At 45.3% G+C, this 27225-nt stretch overlaps 1 protein-coding gene across 1 annotated transcript in view; it reads left to right on the forward strand.

The window, feature by feature from the left end:
• Positions 1–5372: 5372 nt before the first annotated feature.
• Positions 5373–27225, forward strand: part of LOC115391595 (neuronal cell adhesion molecule-like) — a 69829-nt gene continuing 47976 nt past the window's right edge. The window contains exon 1 of the mRNA XM_030095866.1: positions 5373–5513. The gene's annotated coding sequence lies outside the window, so the exon portion shown is untranslated. The remainder of the gene's footprint in view (positions 5514–27225) is intronic.

The raw sequence follows: 27225 nt of genomic DNA on the forward strand, positions 1-27225 counted from the left end.
GTGAGTCATTTCACACCACAGCAGAAGCACAAGAAACAGGTTCTGACAAAATAATGCTGTGAAAATCTGATGTCTGGGTTTTTTTTTTCTAGAGTTGCATATTGAGTTGTTTTTTCCACATTTGATCAACATTAATCAATAAGATGAATCGGTGGGTTATTTTTGAACTGGCAGCCATTATCCATAGATATCATGACCAAACCTTCACCTTTCAACACTGAATACACACTCATTTTTAACTCGATTCATTAGAAAACGTAGTTTTCGCAGGAGCAACTTGAGACGTCGGTTTTGATTTGCAGAGCTGAGTTGGAGCCCACGCCAAACCAGACCTTGAATTATTCCACATCCGAGTTTCTCTGCATCAACCTTGTACACCTCCACGAGTTCAAACTGATACAGAAAGCTCGCCAGTGGGAGGTGCATAGAAATGTGTCCGTTGGATGCAGAATGAGGAAACTCATGCACACTCTATCAGGGTACACTATATAGATTTTATTGAGCTTGATTCCTCGTTCTCACCCACCTGTGATTTCTCTTTCACTCGGAGCATGTTGCGGTATGATGAAGCCTTAAATGCAGTTCTTAGTAAGAAGTATAAACACTTTAATGGTACCTGACGCCACACTGGAACTCGTCAACAACAGCAATAACAAAAAGCCCATTTTCATTTTGCCCTCTTTAGCAATCAGGACTCGTAACTCTGAGACGGAGCAAAGGCTCCCACCTGTTACCCAAACAATACATATTTAGATTAAAATTACTGAGAAACGTGGAGTGAAATGACAAAATGTGGCGTAATTTGATTAACATGGAGGAAAATGAAAAATTGGAAATCATGAAAACAGCCATTCAATGGATAATGAAGCTCCATCACTTGTCACTGCGTCGTATTTAGTAAATCATGTCAGGCTTTGGCCCCCTGTGTGCTAACATGGTTAAGCAGCCTGTAAAGGCTTCTCCCACTCAATACAGAGAAGTCTTAATGTAATTACCCAGCAGAGTGAAAGAGAGAGAGGCAGAGCATCCTCTGATGTAAACAGGCCTGACTCCTGAACCCGGCCCCCGGCAGTAATCACATCAGTAATTTGATTCCTTTCGCACCTTTGGCCAAGCGTCCCGACTGCAAACACGCTTTTCCCAGGCACCACGAACGTGTCTCCGGGAGATCATAACACGCGCCGCGCTCTCTCATCTTTTCTGAAACAACTGTTGGTCCTCAGGGTGGCTCCAGCTCAATTACCCCACTGCTAGCAGTGGAGGAAATAAGCCCTGCTCATTAGCACGTAATTAGTTTTGGAGCAGGCGGATGATATTGAGACAAGATCTGAAGACTTTAATTTCTGAAATGTGATTGTGGTTATTTGAAGAAGTTACTGACAAGCGACGGAAGGAGAAAAGCTGACACATTAAAGATGTCTTCTCTTCAGTAAAATCAGAAAGGTACAACACACAACTGTAAATTCTTTTCAGAACAAAGTAGCAGAACGGGACTTCTGATGTGTTTGTCTCTCTGATCCCTGCTGATTTTTCGGCTGAATCTGTGTGAGCTAATCATCACCTCCGATGGGGGCAGAGGTCACGTCGTGGCGGGCTTCCTGTACGGTTTGTTGCGAATGGAGATATGAAAAGCAGTTGTGTGTCAGTGGAGAAGTCACACTCGCAGACAACTCCGTCTCCCCTCCGCAAGTTGCCTCCTATGAAGTTTTGCATCTCGGCGAGCGCAGGACTTCAAGGATCCGCCGCGGTAATAGGCACCATAATTGGCGTTACCAGTGAGGCAGAGACAACGGCTTCACTAATGGGCCTCTGCGTTTCAACACAAAGCCCCGACGACGCTCACTTTGCAGCTCGCAAAGTGCTGCAGTTGGTTTCCGTCTCGCTGTATCCTTGAACTGGTGACTATCCCTGAGAGGATTTTTACAGATAATATGCATGGGGGAAATTAGGAGGATGCTTTAATGAGATTCAAGACATATGCAGACGTATCTGGAGGCAGTCTGAAAATGAGAGACGAACACAATTACAATGCTTCCCAGGGTGGCACTTGGAAGGCAGATGTGGGTGAGGATCCCCCCGGTCCCCTCAAGTCGACGATGATTGGGGATACTGGTACTTTGCCTCTCTGGGGAATCATTTCCAGTAAATGACTCCGGCTTCATGTAAACTCTTCTTCCTCTCAATATTCGGTCACTTTCGACGGCGTTCAGAAAGGAGGAAATACTTTACATATAAATAAGGCGAGGCAGAGAGTGAGAGAGATTTTGGAGTGAAGTGGCGTGGAGGGATCATGGATTTTCACCCTTTTGAAAGGTGATTTAATGCAGTTCTTTGAGCTCCTTACCATGATCTGCACTTTGGCTTATTTCCAAATCATTTCACATCTACAGTGCCGACCCGTATTCATCTTGCTGCACATTTTTCCGCCTAATTTTGGCTAATCTCAGTCAACCAGCTTCTGGATGGCAACTCAAACCACAAATCCTGTCTTCATGCCAAACAAGGCTTATCCCAGTAATAACTGCGTCACTTGCTCCCTGTGTTTGACTCCGTGGCTGCAGATGGCTACCATGGCTAAGCCTGAGATAAAGCAGGGGTGTAACATGCAGGGAGAGAGCGAGCGGGGAGCGCGGCTTGCCGGCAGTACTCTGACCTCGGAGGAAACATGCTTTTAAGCTCACGTGACCTCGCCCAACAGCGTCCTGCTTGATCCCATAGGCTACTATATGATTATTAGTGCAACTCTTCCCTCAGGGGGGGAAATGGTATCAGGACATGCAAATGGCTCAAAGCAATTAATGTCCTGAACAGCTGGAGAGCGGCCCTACTGTCTGAAACGCAAACAGGCTGACGCTCTCTTTGGGCGGACATGCATGTTGTGAAGCTAACATTGAAATTTCACGTCATTACTTAATCACACATGTCATCAGGTTCAAGTTTATTGTCATCTGCACTGTAGAAAATGTAGTTTTATGTAATACTTGTCCTGCTTGTATCACTGGATGACTATAAGGCTAAACACTCACATAAAAGCGGCATTAATGGGCAACATGCTGTCAACATGGGCCACATTTTGATTTTTCCAGGTTTGTGCCAAAATGCATCGATTCGAAATCAAGACATGAAGAAAGCATTTTGAGAAATTAATGAAAAAATGATCTGATCTGGCTTGAATTTAATGGAGGAGTGTGAAAAATTGAGAGTAACTGATATTCTGGGTAAATTACAGAATTATTCTCAAGTTCTGAGTCAAATATCTCCATTAAACCATCAGTAAATGCTGCCTTGGTCACTTTGTCAGCTGACTGGGGAAGTCGTGGATGAGAGGTTTGAGAAGCCTAAGGTAGGTCAGTAGTTGAAATCTCTCTGTTGACAGATTGTGTGCCCCTGAGCAAGGCGCTTGACCCCCAACTCTTCTCCAGGGTCTGCAGCAGCTCCCTGCTTCCAGCATGTGTGGCTCTGGGAAAATATGAACAAGATGTGTTAAATGCTGCAGTAATTTTACCTGAGGATGTTCAAGTTCACTTAATCATATTTTTAGTGTCATTTTATTGTGACTCAGATGCACTCACTAACAGATTCAATCATATTTGTGAACAATATTTGACAGAAATAAACCTTTAGTATAGAGAAAAGTGCTTACTTTGTTGAGTTTAGCTCATGAAGCATTGAAGCAAAAGCAGAAGCGTTTGTGTTTATATTTTTGTTCCGTGTAGAATGATTTACACAGTTATCCTGATATTAAGATTTTCAGCAGCAAACTGTCCAAATTTCAAAGGAAAGACAAAGAGTTATTAACATGGAATTTATTACTTCTGACAAGTGAAAAAAAGAATTGTTCCTGCTGGTTGTGTTTTTTTGTTGATTAGATTGGGATTTCAGTGAGCTGTTCTTTCAGCACCACTGACTCTGTTCTGAGAGTGTTATTGTCATAAAACACTAAAAGCCTTCAAATGTCAGCAACACTTTTCCAACAGTCTTCCATCAGTGATGGAGCGGTGAGAGTGGAGTGTTGATCAGAGGGTGATTAGGATTTTCACTATCCGTCCAGTATCTCAGCCCTGCTCCAGTATATCTGCACCGCTTTCTCAACAATGCTTGATATATGTATGTGTTTTTTTTGGAATAGAGGCAAAGAAATCACGTCTCAACAAGTAATCACCCTTGAGTACGGGGGATACCACAACAGTATGTTCAGTGCAGAGTAAATTATTTTGAATCAAATATATTGGGTTGCCAATATACTGAAAACACCAAATCACACGAATGAATCCAGTTCAGCAACACAACCTCACCATGGAATTAAATCAACAGTTTTGAAAGGTTGGGAGGATGAGCCCAACTGAAGTATGAAGATGTGGATTTTTTATAAATGATTGGAATCGAAAAATGTTTCTGGGAAAACCTCCTTCTTCTTGTCTCTTTCTTTCAAGCCCTCTGGTCGACCTCTGCAGAGACGCACCCCAAAACACGATGACTCAAATAAAGCTTCCCCGATAAAACTCAAGCGAATTCAAACTGTTTGTATACAGGTAGAATTTGAGAGTTTGCTGCACAGGACTGGATCGCCTTGCCTTCAGTCCAGTCTGCCTGCTCTGTGTGCTTCAGAAGTCTGCCCGCTCCGACACGTCTGATTCAGATGAATGGCTCTTCGGTGAGCTCTGCTGCAGCCTGATAACGAGTGATTCATCTGAATCAGGTGTGCTGAGGCTCTGAGACACCCACAACATGCAGAGCAGTGTCTCTCCAGGAGAACACTGAGGATGGGCGCCTAATGAAGCGGTGTGTGAGTTTGTTTTTTTGACATGTGGATTACATATTTCATTTGGATATTATTGTAGTTTAATCTTTCCCCATTTCAGAGCCTTAGGATTACTAAGCACTCAAGGATCAGAATTATTTTAGACATGAACATATATTTTTTTTTACTTGTTGCATGTTCACTATGCTTAAATTAAGCCATTATGAATAATACAGCTGCTGTAATAATAATAATAGTAAAAAAAAAAATCCGCCCCCTGCTGTTAAATAACAGAACACGGGCTTTTAAAAAGCCAACTTTCTGCGTGTTTTATCCCAAAAAACTCATCCAGCTTCCCTCCATCTGCTTGTGTTTTCAGAGTTTATGTGCCATTAGCGCGCGCGAGCGTGTGTGCGTGTGTATGTTTGTTTGCATGAACGTACCGGGATGGTTCAATGCCCGGAGGCCACCATACATCAGCTGCGGCGCTGCAGTGCGCGCAACGTGCGTGCGCACGCCCCCCGGGTGCCGCTGGCTGCGCGCCCCCGCCCTTGGATATGTGTGTGTGTGTGTGTGTGTGCGTGCGTGCGCGTCTGTGAAGTGGTGGGAGCAGAGAGAGAGGAGAGAGGACCAGTGGCTGAGGAGGAGGAGGAGGAGGAGGAGGAAGCAGCGGCTCACAGCAGAGCAGAGCGGGACTCCACGTAAACAAACGCGGGATCGCTGTCGGTCGCGAGAGGACTGGAAGACGCAGCGCCGCGCGAGACGTGATAAGGTGAGTCGAGCGATGCCGTGCGGGACGCACGCACACACACACACACACACACACACACACACGTGTCGCGCGCAGTTCATTCACTGTCTTGTCAGGAGGAGTTTTGCTGAAAGGGGCAGCGGGAGGCTGCCGGTGAGATTCCGGTCCTGCTCGTGGCTCCGCTGGGATGCGAACGCGCAGGGGTCCCGAGAAATGCGCCACTCTTCAGGGGGCTGCTCGGGCTGGAGCCGCGGAGCAGGTGGAGAGGGCGGAGAGGGTATTCCGGTCCTGGGGGGGGGGGCTGCTGATACCGACCGCGAGGCTTCAGAAGACGAGCAGGTCTTCCACAATGTGCTCGGTCTCATCCGGGGAGGAGAGGCTGTCAGTCTGACGGGTCTGCTGTAGTTGACAGCTTCTTTTTGTGCGTGTGTGCGCTTTGTTGATGACATTTTTCTTTTAATGCACCCAAATCCCTCATGTTCTATAAGCTGATTTGCTCCCCACATGTCATATTCTTATAACTGCGTGGTTGTTTTCAGTGACCACTTGGTTTGTTTCGTCTCATTTCCCTGATATGACAGCCAGTCTGAGGATGACCTTCCCTCCCTTAAAATCATCCGGTTACATCTCACAGCATTCATTTCTCTCTTCAAACAATTCCTTTTCTGGGGGGAAGAAAAAACACATTTTCATCCAATCCTCTGCTCCCCCTTCTCCTCACCCCCCCTCCTTCTGTCTGCCCCTCTGGCCTGGGCTTCAGTTAAGGGGGAACTCGCCATCATGCAACAACACCTCCTCCTCCCCTGCTCACCAGACACTCTCGCTCATACACACACACACACACACACACACACACACACACACACACACACACACTCACTTTCGCTGCATGCTCACTTGGCCAAATTAATACAATGCTAATGACCCCTGCTTTTATTGTCTTGTCCTTACTGCTCTGTGAAAGGGCTGACACACTTTCTAGCAATGTTTGTTCTCTCCAAGCAGACTATCGTTAATCTGTTTAAGAAGATAACAATATCCCCCTTCTATCCCTGCCTTCGCATTAATTCAGAGACAGGCGGCAAAAACGCTCACTTTGCCCCGCGCCCGTCCTGGGACTTTGCCCCGTGATGCTCTCTTGACCGGGCTGCAGCGCCGGTCCGGGGCGGGCTCTGCCGCCACGGCTCCTCCGGTTCTGCTGACAGGGGGACGTTTCAGGCTCATTTGACAAATGTGGATAAATCGGGGACAAGATAGTGACCTACATTGTACTGCCGTCTATACTTTCACCCTGGGCACAAACGGCACTAGGCGGGGAGATTTGCATAACTAAGGGATTATCGTGACACACGTTGGCCGGAGTTATTGTGAGAGCACCAGTCAGTCACTCCGCTGACCCAAAAGCAGCGGTGGGCAGGGCTCCGCTCCGGGGGCTATGGGAAAAGCTTGGGTGTTGGAGGGAAAATGCCACCGATTTCATCCCGTGGGCTGCAGAGACACGCAGACCATTCTGCCAGAAGTGATCAACGCGCCTTCTGTAAGCAGCCGTCTGTGGTATTGTGAACGACGCCAACCGCAAGACGGGAACAAAGATCTCCTCAGAGCGGGCGGCTCTGTGTCACTTCTGGCGATCGTGACATCATTTCTTTGAGGAACTGGTCTGAACCTGAGAGGCTTTTGCTCAGCGAATCAATTCAAGAAGGACGCGTCTCACCCGGCAAGATGGATATGATAGAATGACCCCGGTAAACCGAGAGAGCTCGAGAATTCAAAGAGAGGAGACTTTTAAAGTCGGCGAGCGTTCACACCAAACCCATCATCAGTTGAATGGCTCTTAAGGGTTCACTGTTTTCAAGGTTGTTTGGGGTCAATAGCAAATATATTCCTTCTGAAGTGTTCACAGTCACTTCTGTTGCTTGTGACAGATTGTCTTTATTCACTCAACCGATTGCTGTGATTTTGGAAACGAGATCTCTCAGGCCAACTTGTCGTTAGATGAGGGAAGGCAGGAGTGAAACTTGCCTCAGATGTTTGCATGAATGAACGGCTCTGGGTGGATGAAGCTGGATAAGCAGTGCATGTCAATGTTTACAGGTATATTTAGTCAGGAGAGACAGCCGTGCCGATTTGTGTGCGAGTGTGCACGTCAACGTATCAGTGAAAAGTGCTTTGAGACTCTTGAAGCTGTCGAAACATATTATCTAAGTGAAGTCCTTTAACAGTCAATAATTAAAATGTTAAAATTCAAATATAAAAAAAAAAACTAAATCCATTATCAGAATAGCTTTTGTTTAATTCCCTGGGGCCCAGCTAATTGAGTAATGGCTGCAGCTTTAAAATGTCGCAGTTTGATTTCCAGAAAATAACAGGTTTTCCATAAATTAGGTGATTGTTTAGAAAACAGTTTTTTTTATCACTGAATTGTTAATGTTAAAAAAAAAAATCAATGTGAAATGCAGGAAGCATGCCTGGAGAAGTCAGTTGATCCATTGAATCTACACAGCAGACCTGAAGGTTTCACCTGACACTCTTTGTCAAAACTTTGCAGTTTAGATTCAGCAGGAAAAGTTGGTCCGGTAAAGCCGTGACACCTGTACGCCGGGCTCTATTTTTGTTTCTTGGCCCTTATTTTGACGCGTCGTCACCAGGCTGCTGCAGATCTCCCTCAGACCCGAGCGCTCAGCCACTGCAGTGTTTTGCCACTTCGGCTGGAAGTCATAACTAAGAATACAATATGAACACCCGAGCTGAGGAAAACTTTAATTATCCCCTGAACCCTGCGCCGCGGTAATTTCTTTTTTTCATGGAGAAGTGCACAGGCACAATTCAATAATTCACTTTCATAAGTCGCTGCAGTTGATTGACTGAATGCTTGAGTGTGTTCTGGAGACGCGTGTGGTCGTGAATAGGAGCGCCGCGCCGCTCAGCTGTGATGAGGCTGGGTCTCCGGGGACTCGCGGAGGCCCATGCCTATCCATTAGTGTCACTTCGGTCGGGGCGGTTCTTCCCAGTGGGCCAGTCACACACGCTGACACGGCCTGGACCTCCTTGTCACATGTATGTTCGCCTCATTTTGGGACTGATGAGCGCCTCATTAGAGGACCACACCATGGAGAGAGCAGGGCTCCCCCTCCCACACACACGCACACACTCACACACACACACACAGTTCACGGCTGCCTGAACGCTTTCCTATAATTCGGACAAATGTATGCAGGGGGCAGATGAGTACATTCGAAGTGTGTGCATACGTGGCCATTACGAACACACACGTCTCACTTTCTCCCCCCCCCCCCCCCCCCCCCCCCCCCCCCCCCCCCCTCTCGGTGAGCGGGGTCTGCATGGCTGCAAGCTGGTGGGCGCAATTAGACTTTCACAGCCAGTTAGGCAGCAGCTCTAATGGGGATTGACACGTTCCGGCGAATCCGCCGCACACAGCTGCGAATGTTGATGTTTACATCCCAGATTTTCTATTAGATTATCGGGAGTAAATGGTGACTGATGAGTAAGAAAAAATGGATATTAGCTGATTTATGTGTTGCTCCCAGCAAGTCTCACACTGCTGTCCGGAGTAATTACCATACATGCAAAGATATGCAGGAGCTTTGCAGGTTTTGTTTTTCATCTCCTGCACGAACACCAGCGTATTGATTTACAGTGAATAAGCGCTGAGGGAGATGGATGACAAATGGATTAAAAAAAAGATCAACCGTTATTCCTAAATGATTCATTGTGTTAGTTATTTTCTATCAAGCAAACCTAAGATGCTTTGTTTGCATTTTGCTTCAAATATACATTTAGAAAGTGTTTCGTTTGCATTAATCGCTTGACTGATCAGTCAAACTACAATTATTCTGCAGAAACTGTTTTACAATAGAAGCAACTTCAGGGATAAATGAACATGTTTGCAAAACAAAGACAGCTGAATATTCTGCTGATTTTCTGTTGTAAATACTTATGAATGGAGTCTATTTTGGACTGTTTGCACGAAAGATATTTTGAGCTGCATCTTGGGATTTTGAGCTAAAAAATGTTTTTTTTTTCTTACTAACTCATTAATGATGAAAATAATTGAGAGTTGCAGGCGTCCTTTGAGCTGCGTTCAGAACAGAATTGAAACAACTTGTCTGATAATCACTTACAGTCGCTGGAAACTAATTAACAAGAATTTCTATGATTTTAGTAAAAGTTTTTCCATATCGCCAAGCATTTGCTTCTAAGATGTGCCTATTTTTAATTTCTTTTTTATCATGACTGTGTGAAAACCAGACCAAACATGTAGGATCCCACACTTTGGGACATTCTCATCACTGTTTTTTGGACATTCTATAAAGCAGAAGAATCAAGTCGTCAGCATGTTGGTTTGTGATGAAGCTGGTCTGTAGTTGCTGATGTATCTCAAGCTTTGCCAATCACAGACTCAGCATCCAGTGTAATGACTTCTATTACTGGTGTGTGTTGCTGCCACTTTTGAACTGTAGATTTCTGGACAGAAGGAAAATGGATAGAGGTCAATGCAAATGTCCCCGGATGACCCATTGTGACTAAATCGTTGCACCAGAGCCTAACGCCACGACAGTCATCCATCCCAGGCGCTCAAGGTCAACTGTATCATCAGGTTATTTAACTTTTTTAGTGGCTACAAAGCATTTCAGTGTTGTATTCAGAAGCAGCTGACTGGGACTGAGGTGGGACGTTGGGACAATTTATTGTGATGTTGTAGGTTTTATGTTCCCGTCCTGCCTCAGTGAACTTCCTGGTTAACTGGCTGCAGATATACGGCTCCATCTGACTCACTCACCCTTGACTTTAGGAAGTCGAACGGGGATGTGAGCTGAGTTTTGAGTATATTTTTGTATTCTTAGAAGATATACCGCTGTCTTGGCACTTGCCAAAAAAGAGGCGGGGGTGGGTGGGAGGGTGGGGGGAGTGCTTAGAAGATTTTGGGGTTCCAAGAGGGAGGGGTGGGGGATCATGTACCTCCGCCGATTCTGAGAAGGGGAACAGGGGAACAAAGGCGGTCTGTTTTCTGTGTCTGTACTGGCGGGCTGGCCTTTCTCGCCTCCCCGCACAGTGTGTGTGTGTGTGTGTGTGTGTGTGTGTAGAGTTTTCGGGGGGTGATGCTGGGGTTATGCTGGAGGACCTCGACAATAGAAGCTCGGGTGTTGGTGCCTCTTTTTGAACTCAGAGTTGCTCTTGCTGAAGAGGGACGGCGAGAGCCGACCCCTCACCGCAGACCGCCTCAGGCCTGTTGATCCTCCGGCCAACTTTGGATGGGCAGCAGATGTTGTGGAGAGGTGGTTGGAGGTCCGGTGGGTAGCGCACCAAAGCAACCACTGCTTCCCTTTCCTCTCCTGAAAACAACAGGGGGGCGGGCATCGCTCCACAAACCGGGTGTAAGCTCGCCAAAATGACTAAGAACTCAGGAAGAGTACGCTTTTGAATGCGTTCCGCTCTCTTCTCAAGCTTTAATTTTCCTAATTTTCCTCCCGTTTGCTTAAAGCTTGAGACAAACCGTGCTGCACATCCCACTCCCTGTTGGCAAAGCGACGTGGCCCACTTGTGTTGTCTAATGGCTCGGCAAATACACCACCACAGCTCGTATTTTGCTTATAAAATTGGAGATTTTCGACAGAGGTCCCCGCCAAGCAGTCCATCACAAGCCTCCACAGTCTTACCAGCCTGTTGTTTGAACGCTACATCCTATAAACTAGCAGAAGTGGGGGTCTGCAGAGATAAGCAAAGCAAAGGCGTAGATTATCTATGCCGCCCGAGCACATGACGCAACAGTGAATCAACAGGAAAGAAGGGGGACACTTAGCTGTCAGCTCATGAATAAAGTTGACATGGAAACACAAAGTGGCTTTGCCATGGTTCACAACTCTCGCTGACCTCGAGGTCTTATTTAGGCCAGGCCTTCTAATGCCCTTACTCCCTGCCCCACCCTCTTCCCCCTCCCACACCCCGGCCGAGGGTAAGACACCATGTTAGCGGCTCAGCAGCCACCACTGAAGGGCCCTTAATCCAAGTGGGATGACAGCTTGGCTCTGGATGCTGCTTCTGTGGCGCTGAGACCAATGGGCTTTTCTTTCCCTCTTTTTCATCCCTTAAACCCCCCAAACACAACCACAGGAATCCTGGGAAAAAAAACGTCCCGGGTGGAGACAAAGGAATGGGATGGTAAACAAATCCAAGAGTGGATCCGAGATTCCTCCATTCATCCGAAGACAAATGGGCATATCCTCTGAGATATTAAAAGCACAACGTTGACGACTCGGGATGCCTTTATGTTTTCAGTCCTGGTGCCACGTGTAGTGTTTGGTGGGGGGGGGGCAAAAAAAAAAAATAAAAAAAAATCATAATCTATACCCAGATAATCTTTGTCCGGGCTTCAGAATGATTAGGGAAGATTGAGGTCAGAAAACCATTAGAATCATAAAATTTGGTGCCACAGTCGAACCAAATCCTGCCTCTTATACCGATCAGCTGAGCCGCCCACTGCCCACATGTTCACAGAGGTTTCAACTGCACCAGCAATTAATTTAGATGCAGCATATTATTGACAATAATCTCTACATTACTTAAAAAGTTTTACATTTGGAGCATTGCTGCTTATATCTAGTTGTAAAATGCTGAATAGTGTCACAGCCTCGGCTGGAATCGTGATGAAAATACAAAGAAAGAAGGGAAAGGATATTTCCCTCCTCAGCACAGCAGATGTGAGCAATTCTTTCTTTCCATCAAAAATGAAATTCACAAGAAAATTTCTCGCAAATATCATTTGTTAATTAAAGACTCAAGGACATTCACCAAAAACAAGCCAGCGATCTGTCTTTATGTCAGAGCAATTTAGCACAAATGTGACCAATGAAACAGCAATCAGTGTAATCTCCTCACGGTCACTCTGTGCTGGTAGGGCATCTTTAGGAGCTGGAGGAATGTAATTGTCGCTAAGATAATTCCTTGCTGTGGGCTAGCTGCGCCCGGCTGTGAGGAAAACAGAATGGACAAATGGCAACTTCATTTATCAAGATCTCCTCTGAGGCTGGCCGGCCTGATAACCCAATCAAATGTCTGCTGTGGCTGAGAGCTGTCTGGGCCAACACTGAGCTTTTTCAGCTCCGTCTCCGGCTCTGAGCCCATGTGGAAATATCAGTGAGTCTTTGTCAGTACGCCATTGTTGATGGCCAAAGCCCTATGGTGTTAAGAACCTAATGCAAAGTCTCTCAAAGAAAAAAATGTCACTAATAATCTTTGTTTGTTTGGCATTTTCTTTACATTTTGACACTATCGCACCATTGTATATTTGGGCCTTGGCAGTGAAAGGCATCCCTTATGTTGGTTTTGCTTGGTATTGTGCTGGCAGAACTTGAAAAGACTGTGGTATGAAGCAGACCTAATGCCGGGGTCTTCAAGGTTGGCTGCTTTTCGGGCCTCTCAGGGCTCAAGGCACAATGACCACATCTCTCCGTGAGTGCAGCCATGGTGGACATGTTACTCAAAGGGCTCACTGCGTGACAGGGAGCCCGCCTCCGCAGACCCCGTGAGAGCAAAATAGGACGCTTTGACTTTTGGTCATTCGCGATGTATCACTGAGGTGGGATTCATACAGCTCCTGGTTTTGAGTGTCGTTGGCGTCTTGGTGCGTGGAGGAGGCCGAAGGCAACTCTTCACATGGTCTCCCCCGCTTCCCTGAACCGTGTTTGGTTTGCAATAAAGGATTAAATTGTTAATGTACCCAGGAATCGCGTTGTGCTGCAGTCATACCGAGCTATCGAAATGCAGGTTTTTTTTTTTTTTCTTCAGCTGTTCAAGCTGTGCACATCAGAGGCTTTTACATAATTGTGGAAACTGCTGTTGGAATAAAAATCTCAATTGTCCCTGATTGAAGGACAATGATTAACATTCAGATATTTTTTTTTTTTCCAGAGCCAGGCTTTGAGTTCACGATATGCGCGGCGCTTGGGGAATTATTTAAACCTGTTTAATAATCTCTGCTTGTAGGTATGTGATTTGACAGCGAAAACAGCTGCTACCCCGAGAGGAGATTACACACTGACCTCCCACTGTTTGTCCATCTTACTGATTATTTCATTTCCTTTTGGACTCTCTTGCTTCCTCGTGAGGTTTTCATATCTTTAAATTTCTGCGTTTGGTAGCTTTGTTGGCCAGCTGTTTTGTCACCGTCACATCAGTTAAACATGAGATTGATCTTATTTCTCTTGCTATCCCTGTTAAAGTTCCTGTTGCATTCTGTCTCCTGGGTTGCGGTCTGGTTGTTGCACGTATTATTTTGCGCTGTGATATGCAGTGGTGCAGCCTGAGGCAATTTAGTATTCATTATAACCCTGCATATTTCATGAATTTAAAGATTTACGGGGTTCCAACACTGCCTTTAAACGTAGGCGTTCTTCACTGATAGGATGCCTAATCAGACCAGAATAGGGCAGCTACAAGGAGGTCGGCTTGATTGGATTCTCCACAGTCGTCTGCGGAGAAAAAAAATCTAATTAAGCCTCGGGCGTCCCAAGTCGAACTCCCCGGGATTACTCTGGCCCTGCACCCAAAAACCCAACCCTGGGAGAGAGTGATAACTAGACTCCCATAATCAGAAGGTGGTGGGGAATGGCGGGGGCGCTGGTGATGAAATCCAAGGCTCAAAGTGCAGGGATGGGCGACACCCACAGGTTCGCCAGCATGTCGGTCACGTCGATCACGGAGCAGTTAAACAGATCAGGTAAATAGAGTTTAAATCAAACATTGTAGTTTGAGGCTTAACAAAGTCAAGTTTGTGTCAACGTTTGGCCCCACCGCGGGAAACAGTGCAAACGCTTACAGTGTGTTTTGGCAAGATAATGATTAGAAAAAACTGATTTCATGCAGAGTTCCATCCGTATCGCTCACAATCCCCCGAGCTTTGAAGTCAAATTAAAAGTGTGTCAGTATGGGTGGAAACGACAGACAGATTAGAGAAGAGAAAACATGCTTTGAAAGAGCTTTTAACCCTCCTCCGCCGTCGCCGCCTCCTCCGCAAATCTGCCTTTAGAGTCAAAGTAAAACCCCACTAAAACTATCTCCTCCTTTGTCTCAACTTTAGGATGTGACTCAGATGTGGCTGAACATTGTAGTTTGCTTTTCTCTCACTCCTTTGTGTCCATTGAGTGAAAGTACACGTTTACTGTGGTCATTGCTTTTTAACAGCTGTTTTACAGACTCTTGTCTGGGAGTAGAATCGCCCTCGACAGGAGACCTCCATTGATCAGGTGTTTGCTCAGAGGAAGCGGGGACGAGGTGAGGTCGGGACGGGGTGAGAGACGGGGGGACGGGCCCGCGACCAGGACGTGCACCGCGTCTCACCAGGATCCAGCTGAAATACGGCTCTCTTCTTTTGAGCCTGGAAACAAAGCACCTGCTGGAGGCCGGGGCACATGACCCGCCCCCCCCTTTCTCCACGGTATCACTGTACTCCTGTTACTGAAGCCGGAGACCTACAAATGTTACGAAATTACAGTTGCTTGTCTCTTCCTCTTGCCTTCAAAACGCAGCCTCGGTGAGCTGAAAATACTCTATCTGACTCAAAACAAAAGCCCCTGAATGCTTTTCACCCGGCGTGGTCGTCTAAGCTGTGATTCAGCTGAAGCGGGACTTTGGATATGAATTTGGAGTGGAAGCGGAGCGCTGGCAGCGGCGGCAGGGCCACGTCCTTCACAGCCTTTTTTTGAATTAATTCTTTCCAAATGGCTGGTTTGAGAAGTGAATGGAGGACTCCTGAATAAAACCCACCACTGATCTAATGCATCGACGTAGCGCAGGGTCCGTTTTTAACCGCAGCATCCTTTGAGACCGTCCGTTTTCTCTCCTGTGACTCATATTGTGCAGAAGTGGAGCATAATGGAGTAGGTGGCCACGGAGAAGCCTCCCATGGACGGCATGTCACGGCACTTCAGTTTGATTGACATAGCGCCTCTTTTTTCACGTCGGACATGGTAAAAATGGTAGAAAAGTGGCTCTTTTACATAACATTGGACAATTGCATGCTTAACCTCCTTCATTCACCGCCGGGCCTCTGTTGATTCAAACTGGAGCAACCTCAACATATCTGTGTTTTGTGATGCTAAAATTAGCAGAATCTGAGGCATGTGCTTGATATGATAATAAGATGGGGAAATCGTGGTCACTGCAGTTGCAGCAATAGATATTTGACTTTTTAAATAAGGCGAGCGGCAACATGTGCAACGTGAGTGAGAGATGTGGATGCGCCGCTGGTGCAGTTTCACATAAATACACCGTGATGCGGTGAATTCTCTGTAAAAATCAACTGACAAGCTTGAAGGTTCATTCTTGACCTGTCAAATAGTACCGAAGCAGAAATATTCATCACAAGGACGTGTTATTTGGCTTCAAAGCATTTCAACAGTCAGAGCTTGTTTGTGATGTTAATGAAAATCGCTTGCTCATTTCTCTTGGATGGTTTTGGCTTTTGGCTACATGAAAACTGTTTTAAATGAAATTAGCCAGATGATATGAGCTTCATATTACTGATCTGAAAAAAACATAAAAACAAACTGATACTCAATCATAGTCATAAAATATCAGTAAAAAAAATTCTGACATTTTGACCGTCGCTATTTCTCATTGTGGGACTAATAAAGGTTTATTCAATCTAATCTAATACAGCTCTTCCCATCTGCAGGTTCTGGGGGTTATAAAATGTTTAAGTTATTTTTTTAAAGAAAGTGTCGCTTTTGAGATCATTGCGATCAAACTAGTATTTGCATGAAGGCCATACTGTTGGGGTGAGTTGACCTTGTTTTGCGTCGCAAGGCCTTTATATTGAGATTATAGAGATTTTCAGTTATTATTTGGTTTTATGAAAATGTAGGCATTTCCATCACATATACTCTGTGGTTCAACAAAGAAATACTTGAACATTTAAATTTAAAGGTTCCTCTGGCACTGTTTTACCAGCCCGGCCCACTCGAGGTGGAAGTGGGCTGTGTGTGTTTGACACCCTGTCTTAGACAGAATAAATACTTTTCAAATTGCGGTTGTTAATGGAGAAGCTGGAAATGCCACTGGTTTGTAGGATTTGTAACATTTGTTTAGAAACTTTGCAGTTTTTGAACGTTTGTCAGGTACATACAGCACTTTTGGAATTATTGGCCAGTCTGTGTGATTGACATCTATATTTCTCAGCATTAGCAGTGATGTAAGGGAAATAAACAGAATGAATTTTTAATAGGTTGATGCCCAACACACGCATATTATTTAAGCAAACCTCGAAAGTATGAGAAGCGTTTTGCCATGTTGTTTACTGAAGATTGAATGAAAAAAGTGGTCATGTTGATAAATCATGAAACAAATTGCTGGGTTTAGCTGCAGTAAATGAACCTCATTAGATTTTCCACAGTGTTCAGCTCTGATGGTGTCAATGTTTACTGTCTGTGTGGCCTTATCTCGGCTCCTGTGGTACCACTTCAGGCAAGGATACGCATTCGTTCATCTTTGAACACAGATTTACTTTTTCCTCTTCACCACGGTTTTATGCAGAATGAATAACAAAACACGACACCATCTTCCAAGTCTCCGAGCTGTAATTTTGCTTGTGCTGTTCTCGTCCTGCTTCTCCCACTGCCTTCTTCACCTCGTCTCCCACTCAGAGCTAAGCTTTCTTAAGATACATGAAGATTGACCTAAGCATCCCTCTGAAAAGTGCTGGCTGATTTATAATGGTGTTGAGATGAACGCTCCTGTGACACCGAGAAGTTTTCCCACGTTTGGCCCAGTAGTGGCTCTCAGCTGTAGCAGCAGCAGCAGCGCTGCTCTAAATGTTTAATGGAGAGTTAAGGGATGAGGGGCATCTTCTGTCTCTCTCTGCATAGTGTCTCATTCCCGCCTGGCCAGGCTCCAGTGCTCACTGCAGCATTCTGACCCGCTACGCTGCTGCACTGAGACCGGATACAGAGCCTCACTGGAGACCTTTTAGCTCACACTGAAGTTATGCAGTATATTGAGCTGTTTTTGCAGTACAACTTTCCCATTCCAAACTTGGGCAGACTACAAAGAGCCATTTTGGCTATTGTGCACTAATATTGAATTTCCTCGCATGTCCCTTTTGCTTCACCACCTCGGCGACGGGCTAGTATGCAGGCCGCTCGACCACCACCCACCGGCCTCGGTCACGGTCAAAGCCTCGTGGTTTCGCTGAAGCGCCGGCCGTCCTTCAATGGCTCTTTCACTGACACTGGGTGACAATGCATTTTTTCCATGCCATAAAGCAGATGCTGTATTATCGAAGCACAATACCGGGCCCATCTGAAACTGTTTACCATGTGAAAAGCACACCGGGATCAGGATGCCTGCCACTGTGTGGGGCTTTTTGACTCGCCACTCTATAATGAGTACACACTGGAAGGAGAGGGAGCGGGCAGCTTTAACTGGCATTGTGATCACTGCATGGAGAGAGGAAATGCAGAATAAAGTGCTGATCCAGGCTATTCTTCCAAGGCTGGGGCTTTTTATTCTTATTTGAATACAGAGATTACTGTGACACCGAATGAGCTTGTCAGCAGTTGCTCCCATAGCAGATAAATCTGTAGAAAAGTTGATGTTGAAGTACTTGTCCAGCTGAAAAAACAGATTATATTCTGAATGATTTAATTTTGCAATGTACTTCCTTTGCTTTGCAGTCCTCTAACTCAGATGCAGCTGAAGCCGTTGTTGACTTGGGGGGGAAAAAAAGATACAGATCTTTTCAGAGCACTTGAAATCAGTGGAAGTCAAACATCAAGGACTAAGCAGTGAATTAAAAACCGCTCCACAGAGGCTTAAGAGAAGTTCAGTGCAGTTAAGTGATTAGCCTCCCTTTTGTGCGAGTGCTACCTTGCTTCCCTTGCATTGCAGTTTGTTGTCGTTGGGGTTGAAGAGGTGCTTGTTCTGCGTCGTCTGGCCTCGGGGCGAGCTGTGTGATGTGGCTTTTCAGCTCCCCACCCCTTATGACGAGCATCTGCCTCAGTACTAACCATCCCCGCTGCTGGGCTTACCGGTACTCTGTCAGCAAGGCTCTAATTAAGCACTCAAGCAGGGCCGGACCTTGAGAAACCAGCGCTGCCCGGCCAGACGGGCTCATTCCAGTCTGACTCCTGAAGGACGCGCCGGAGACAGCGAGCACTCAGACCCGCTGCTGAAGCCGAGCTCTCTCTGGCCCCTCAGCACCACTCAGCGGGCTTATCCCTCCTGACAAGAGCTCCTCCAGACCTCCGACTGTTCATCACTCATGTCAAGGACATGCACCGCTAATGTCAAGAGCAGTGACGCGCGCACAGAGGGCCCGGAGGGGGACATTCTTAAGTCCATTTAAGTCCCACCTCGGAGGATGGACGCCTCCATGGTGATAAAATAAACGTTGCTGAGGGAAGTATGAACCAGTTTAGAGAAACCAGCTTGATCTTTGCGTTAGCCCTGGCTACACGTCCAGGGTGTCCTCTGCCTCTATAAGCACCACCAACAAAAAAATCTTTGATGCATTTTAATTTCTGACCAAATAACAGCAAAACTGAATAGATTTTAACCGGCGTCAGTGAGCTGCGTTGAGCCCCGATGAACAGATGTTGGCACGCCAGCCCAATAATTTATGATCTTAGCGCTGTAAGCCCTAAACTTATTCAGCCTCAGCATGCCGGCGTTTGCATTGTAGGCATATTATCGTCGCTCTCTGGCAGTCAGCTCGAAGCTCAGTTGTAGGAGCCGCCAGCTTAATATAAGTTCACCCAATCTGCATTTTTAACAACACATTTTTTTAAAAGTATTTGTTTTGTATTGATTTGATAAATCTTTACGGTGAATTGGTGTTGATATGCATCACCAAATGGATGAAATTCATGAGGACAATAACACACAGTCTCACATTTTTGCTTTTTGGCACACCGACACAAACTTAGAGGTGACCTCCCATTCTGTTTTAAATTCCAAAAAGTTGCAAACTGCTGTGTAACTTCAACAATTAGATTCAGGTAGATAAATTGGGGGGGGGAAACTGCATTTTAGCAAGCTGTGAACACAACCGACTCCCAACAATTCCCCTGTGGAGGGTTTTTGAATTAACAAAATGGTTATCTATTCACACACAAAAAAAAACATCCGTTCCAACACTTTTCTCATTAAGTTCTTGTCCATGTTGTCATCTGAGTCATTTTAGCTGTGAGCATATGTCCCATTGTGTCGTATCGTTTCTCTGAAGAGCACAAGGCATCTTGTTACAACTATAGAAATGTTGGTTTTTGCTTATCGAGGACGAAGCAGAGGGAACGCAGACCACAGGGACGAACACAGGCTGTGTCAAATCCCTCTCGGTTGTGAATAATTGAGGATGCTGCACAAGATACCAGAGAATTCATATCACCGAAAAAAAGAAAAGAAAAAAAAAAATCCAGGCCTGAATTCCTGTAAATGACAAAACTGTTGTCTCCACCAAATCAAGGGACGGCTTTTTCTCCCAGCTTCTCCTTATCCTCACAGCCAGTGTCTCTGACGTTGTGCATTCAGGCAAAGCTTGTCTGTTAGCTTCATTTTGTCACTAATTTATTCATTTAAGCAGCAGCAGCCATATTCAAAGACAATGGCGCACAAGCTCTGGGTTGAATTAACCTCGATAATTATGCAGTTTTGAGGAAAGAAAAGCCCAATTGTTAGGGTGCGCCTTAAAATTCCTGCCCCCTTCTGTGCCTGAGATCCAAGTGAATAAATTACCAGGACCAGGAAAACTTAGACTCCCTCTTGAAAATCCACTTCAAGAAACAGTGAAGCTCAGTACTTGAGTTGGAATATCTCGATCGCAGCCTCCCAGGTCAGGTGTCCTCGTTTGTGTTTGCAGTGCTGCCGTGTTCAGGGCCTAATGGCAGCCTGGATCCACTGTGGATGCATTATCCCATGCTAGCAGCGCAGAGGATCCATTTTCTCAAAACATTTTAAAGGAATCCACTTTAAGTGTTTCCAATAAAAGCGTGGTTCAAAGTGCTAATGGGTCGTATGATCAATACGGGAGGTTTTCCACTGTGTATTCCAGAGGTGGGATTCCATTAGGTGTTCACTTGGATTCAGGATGTTTGTGGGTATTGCATGTTGGGTTTATATAAACTTGTTTATTCTCACCAAAAGGTCGGCTTCAGTTATGGCTTGCCTGGGATCAACACGTGTCGCTGTGTTTTCATTAGTGTTTAAGGAGTTGTGTTTTCATCTCTTTAGACTAAGCCCTTGAAAGGGAGTAGGGATTTCCCTCGAGGCAGCTGTGAACCAACAATCATCTTATTTGAGTTTCGTCGCCACCATCGGCTCTCTTTCGCACGAGAAACCGCTCCTTAGGAATAATGCATACTTAAAAACACAATTTCTCGTCAGGCTGTGGGTTTTTGTGTTTCTGTGAAGTTCAGCTATTCCTCAGTCATTAGCTCAAAACATGTTCATGTTGAATATTTACCTCTGTATGTCGTTTCACCCATCTTAAATGTTTACAGATGCTTTACACACATGTGCCAAGAATGGCAAACTTCTCCTCTGAGACATTGCCGAATCATTTGCTGGTATGATGGGAGAGACACAAGGTATTGATTCAGCCAGCATCCAAATCTTTATATGAGTCAGTTTATTGATTAGATGGAAGAAATCTTTATTTTTCACTCAAATTTGCTGCATCGCCATAAATAGACGTTTTGTTTGTGGTATAGCATACATATCAACTATTGTTTTGAAAATGGACAGTATATTGTTGGATCGTTGGCGCCCTACAATATAGAAAACAACAGAGACCAAAACAACAATAACCGGAGCACATTTGCATCCTGTACTCGGCTGCTAAAACAAGGGCAAGGGAAATCTGGCTAATGCGTAACGCTGGTGGAGATGAAAGCGCCTCTCCTGCAGCGCGCCTGGTGCTCGGCCTGCTTTGGATGGGGCGTTGTGGCGAATGTGGGGAACTGGAAGCCCCGGGACGTCGTTTTTAGTCAGGTGTTACTAAGAATAGGACGGTTTGATTGCCGTAATGTCCTCTTGCAGGTTGTATTTACAGAGCCCATCCGTGGCTAAATAACCACGATCAGCTGCGTGAGTTGCCCATAACCACGGTTATTTTCTGTTTCTGTCAGTTTCTCAGTGTGTTTCTGCAGTTTTTGTCCACTGACTCCTCTAAATGAGATAAAGGCAACCTGCACTGGTGTGTGTGTGTGTATTTGTGTGTTTGGGGATATATATGAGGGTGAATTATTGATGCAGTGTAAATCCAATCCGCCTCATGGCAGGTGTGCTGTGTGAGTGTGTGTTCTTCGTACATGTGTGAGGCTTTGTCAGGGAAGGAGGAAGGAGCCGCGCGGTAATTAAAAGGCAGCACAGTCTGCAGTTCTGCCCACACAGGCTCCGCTATATGCATGCGGCCTGTAGGATCGGTGTGCCTCGCTCGCGTAACCGCATCAGCGTCCACATATACAGAAAATAGAGTCTTCCTCCTCGCCATTTTCCTCTAATTTTCTGGTTTTGTTGAGCGGCACAGTTTGGGTTACAGTTTCCCTCACTGCCCCTCGACTCTCCCCGTTCCTTTTTTCTCTCTCTCTCACAAACTCTCCAATGTGCCACACCGGAGCTGCAGCAGCCTGTTAGAGTGAAGCATGCTGGGAGCGGACCGCTGATATCATCCCATTGTCCCTGTGCTGCCACCTGCACCACAGAGCAGGGAGGCTGGGAGACAACGGCGAGCAAGGCTGTGGGAGGCAGAGAGAAGTCCTAAGTAGGATTTAGGATTTTGTGATCCTTCTCTAATGGGTAGTTTAGAAAACAGTGGAGGCATCTGGAGCAACTTTAAACAAACGCATTTCACTTTCTTTGTAATGCATTGAATGGATTGTTTAATGCGTCAGACATGCTGTCAATGCTGTAAAACAACGGTTCAAGCTTGTATCGACTGAGGGCTATAACAGGAAATGAGCATCCAGACAACTTGATATTAAATTTTTTCTGCTTCTGTGTATTTTATCACTCTTTAATATGAAGCATCCCATCCTGTTAGGATTTGCTGTGATTATAATTTGCTCGTAGAGATTCTAGGATTAGATATGAACCCATACAATCTAAGTTTAGCTCCATATCTGCAGATCACAAATGAATCATTTCCGACATGATGACCCACCTTAAAATAATGGGTTGATGTGAAGGTTAAACCATTAAAATAATGATTGAATATTTCTACACTGCGTTTTATGAGCCTCTCTGCCCTCATGCAGAGTAGTGTACTGACAACAATCACTGGAGGCTGACTGCAGGCCGGATAAATGTGGCCTGATAGCATCTGATTGGATTTAGGAGGATGTGAAGGCTTTTGGAAAGTGCTTTTTGTCTCCACCCCACCTGTTGCAGGAACCTCGCCGCCGTACTCTGTTGTCCATTATGAATCCCCTTGGGAAAATTCCTTTCTCTGCGATTACCCATCCTATTTCTAGGATAAAGTGGGCAGCCACACACTGGGGGACTCCCGGTAGCCGGTGGGGTTCAGGCAGCCACAGTGGTGACCTGTGAACTTCTGACCCCAGGTCTACCTCTGTAACCTCTGGGCCACCATTACCCTAACCATCAACCATCAGTCACCATTGCACAACCATGAAAAACCCCACAAAATAAACATACTATTCCTTTGAAAGATAAGATCAATAACACACAAAAACACTGAACCGGTTTTCGTCATTTAACAAACTTCACATCGTTCAAAGCAAGTTCACCACTGTTGAGCTTCTTTGACACACCTTATTTTGTGCGTTGGCCAGTTTTAACCTGTCTGCTACTTGCTTCCTGTGGTGGCGAGCAGAACTGTTATTTGAGTCCTTACAGTAAAACTCACACCGTAACATGAACACAACACGGGATTCGTGTTTCTGCAGTGTCTTCGTCCCTTCGACCAGACACGCAGCTGCACACGTACACAAACAACATTTACAGGTTGAGGTTGCAGGAATGTACACACTCGTTTCCCTTCCCACAGTCACTCATGCGCACACACACATGCATTCTGCTCGGTGCGCACACACACAAACACTCGTGCAGACAGCAGCCAACAAGCCAACACCTCCACACCTTCCGTCCTTTTCACTTCTGTTCCTCTTTTTTTCTTCTTCTCACTTTAATTCTCTGCTGCCTTTGGCATGTACCTTCTTTCTTCTGTATTTCACATCTCCGTGTCTACACTCCCTCTGCTTTTTTATCTCAGCACCTGCAGCAACATGGCATGTTTTTGTGTATGGGTGTGTGATTGGGTCTGTTTTGCCCACGTTGTGGGGACCTAAACCTGTTTACGTACTGGCATTTTGGGGGACTTGTCTGAAATTGGGAGACAAAATAAAATATACAGAACACAAATCATCGTATTTTGAGGACAAGTTAGTTTTTAGGGTTAAACTGAGGGTTGTTTTAGGTTAAGGTTTGGGTGAGTGTCAGCACAGCACCAGTTATGGGAATGAATGTAAGTCAATATGAATTCTTGTTTAAATAATAAAAACAGAGCTGTGTTAATGTGTGTTGATGTTTTACCCACTTAGTAATGGTTATAACCGAGGCACATCCAGCTCCTGATGGGTTCAGTCTGCTTTGCAAGGATCATAATGAAGGACCTTTACAACATTGGGCTCACAAGCAAGTTTTCCATCAAACTACCTTGGAATAAATTTCCCAACACTCCCACCCAACAATTAAATTTACACCTCGGTCTCACCTTCATCATGTGCATATGCTTTTTTTTTTTTTTTTTTATTGCAATACGGGTTTGATGTTGGAGCAGGAGTCGGTACTCCGAACCTCAGAATGTCTGTTTTTGAACTCTGAAAAGCATTTAATATCCCTCTCTGTGCTTATAAAAAAAGAGGAGGCTGAACATGAAGGTTTTTGCTGAAATGCAGGTGGTCCAGGGTGGTGGGTTTGCCATCTGTTTATTCCCAGCGCAGGTGGGTAGTTGTTTTTAAGGCTTTTATGCTGCATGCAGAAGGCGAAGTCTTTGATACTTTTCTTTGCCCATTCACCGCAGGTTACCATACCGAAGTGAGAAAGGCTGCTTGTTTGAAAAGACGGATACACACTCACACTGGTCTACATGTTTTAACATGTCTCCACAGTATGTCATGAGGTTTTTTTTTCCAATATTGATTTTCATGCGTAGACATGCACAATTTTGGCACATAGTTGATGCTCTTAGTACTGTAAAAACAATTTTGAAATGTACGTGATAAGAGAACTTTTGAGAAGGCGAAAATAATTCTTTAAATTGAATGAACAAGTCTGAGTTCTTTAAGCATTAGGCTGAAGACTTTTCCAGTTACTGCTGCCTTTCAGCTAAGCAACTATTATTCGTGTTGCACTGTACCTTTAACTCTTGTTTTTTTTTTTTTTTTTTTTTTTGCTTTATCTTGTTTTTATTCAGTTTTCCCATTGTCCTTGCAGACTGTACATGTTTATTAATGTCAAACAGTATGAATTGCAGTGTTGACATGAAGGCTTTTTTTTAATGGGAGACCTTTTATATTTCTGCAATTCAATGCCAAGCAGCCTTTTCAACATGTTGAAACCTCCTGACTCTGTAGCAAATGTCCAGGTCATGAACAAGTGTGTCCGCAGCTCAGAAAATATAGAAATGTGATAAAAACCTCTGAAATGTGGCCTTGAACTGAATGCGGAGAAAGATGCTTTCAGACTTTAGCAGGAGTTCTCCTCAGATGATGTTTAAAAGATGAACACATTCAGGACATGTTGAACACGTTTCCTTAAAATGTTCTGATATTTTTAACCCCATACCTTTAAGCAATCATGTTGTGGTTGATTTGGGCTCAGGAAGGAAACTCATCTTGCTCTTTTATTCATTCTGTTGTTAGTGTGCAGTATATCTATCAAAAATACAACATAAAGCTTAATGCAAAGTACTGCGTTTTAATTTATTTACATCCCCCACGCTGTATGTTGGTGTTGGCTCACAGAGACAGGTGGTATCAGAGTTGTGGACGCAGCGTGGGTGAGGATGAAGAAGAGGAGAAGGAGGGATGAAGGAAAATCTCATTCCCCTCCTGCTGCCACGAACACGCACTTCAAAGATGTCTTCTGGAGATGGCGAGCTCCCTCAGCTGTTGTTGTGGTTGGCTAATAAACTAATGAAAACTAATGAAACGTGGGTCAACACTGACAGCCGAGCCTTAAAGTCGGGTCCGCGGCTGCTTGTAAAGTAAGCGGTTGATGCCTGAGCACGTTGTTACCCGCCCGTCGCCCGTCCATTCTGCATCGGGCTGCATCGACAGGGCAGGGTGTTTGTGCTTATGGCCGCAGCCTTGCCAGCAGTAATGAACAGTCTGGATGCCGCCCCATGCAGCATCGATCGCGCGCTCTCACACAGACGGTGGATGGAAATTGGTCCTGGTGGGGGAGCGAAGCAGGCGCGCACATGCCTGCGCCTTCTGTGGACGCATATGGACGCAGGGATCAGCGCACATGCACAAACTGTGAGGGAGAATAGTCCTGTGTGTGTGTGTGTGTATGTGGTGGGGAAGTGGTTTGTGTATATTGACACCCGCGGATGCTCACTGCTTACTGGGCCGAGGATGATCTTCTTATGGGTGACAGTATGGAGCATATAGAGGAGGAGACCTGTTCAGTGGACCTTCCCCCCCCCACGGTGCAGACACCTCTTGGAAGTCTTCCACCTCCCCTCTCGTCCTCAGCTGGTGCTCTCTGCAGCTCTGGAGGAAAGCCCCGTGCACACTGTGTCTAAACCAGGCTGCAGTGCTTCCTCTCCTCCTTCATTACCACATGAATGCTCGCCATATTGCTGTATACTGTATGGCTATTGTTGGCGAGCCGCTCAGAGTCACAGGCTGGTGCATGGTGGGCGAACAGGAGCCAAAGGGAGAGGGATTCCTTTTTAACTTACTCTCATGTATCCTGAAAGAGAAATCTGAGCTGGTATTTATAGAACTGTGGTTGTAGTTTAGCCTTAAGCAGTAAAAACTGATAAAATTGGTGTGATAAATCTGGGTTTGTCCAGGGTTTGTCTTCCTCTGTAGCTGAGATCGTCTCCAGCCCTCTGTGACTGGCAGATTGAAGTTTTTATACTGCAGCGTTCATGTTCACATCCTGCATTATTTTCTAATTTGAGCAGTTTGTTGCCTCATTGGATCTATTTTCAGGAACGTCGCCACTTTCCAAGATTTCAGCAGCGGCCTTGGCGAGAGGAGTGTTATGATTGATATAGTGGTTAACGTCGCAATTTGCATGAAGAATAGTAGCAAAAAAGCGATGAAAAGCGTGGGCAAGTCCGTCTGAGCTTTACAATTTGTTGTACTTAATATAACTAAGGAATAACTTAATGTCTCTAATTCTGCTCTTGCACAGATAGATGCTCCCCAAATAAGAAATATCATAGTTCAGGTAATAAGATAAGAAGAAGAAGTCCCATATGCTTATCGAGAGATTTTTGAACATGAACCATGATCAAAACTGCAAACATAAGGCCCAAATTGACAAAAAAAAAAAAAAAAACAGACTAATCCCAGAATGCTGTAGGTCACGGGACTAAAACTGATGCTGTAAACAGTGAGAATGTAGTGGAAAACGGGTACTGGTGCTGCTCTGGCTCCTGTTAAGTTGAAGTGTATACTGAATTGTCTCAGTAAGGTTCTTTGAGTAAAGAAGAAATACGATGCGCCGCACTACAGGTCCTTAA

The sequence above is a fragment of the Salarias fasciatus genome, chromosome 7 (genome assembly GCF_902148845.1).
Source record: "Salarias fasciatus chromosome 7, fSalaFa1.1, whole genome shotgun sequence".
Lineage (NCBI taxonomy): Eukaryota > Metazoa > Chordata > Actinopteri > Blenniiformes > Blenniidae > Salarias > Salarias fasciatus.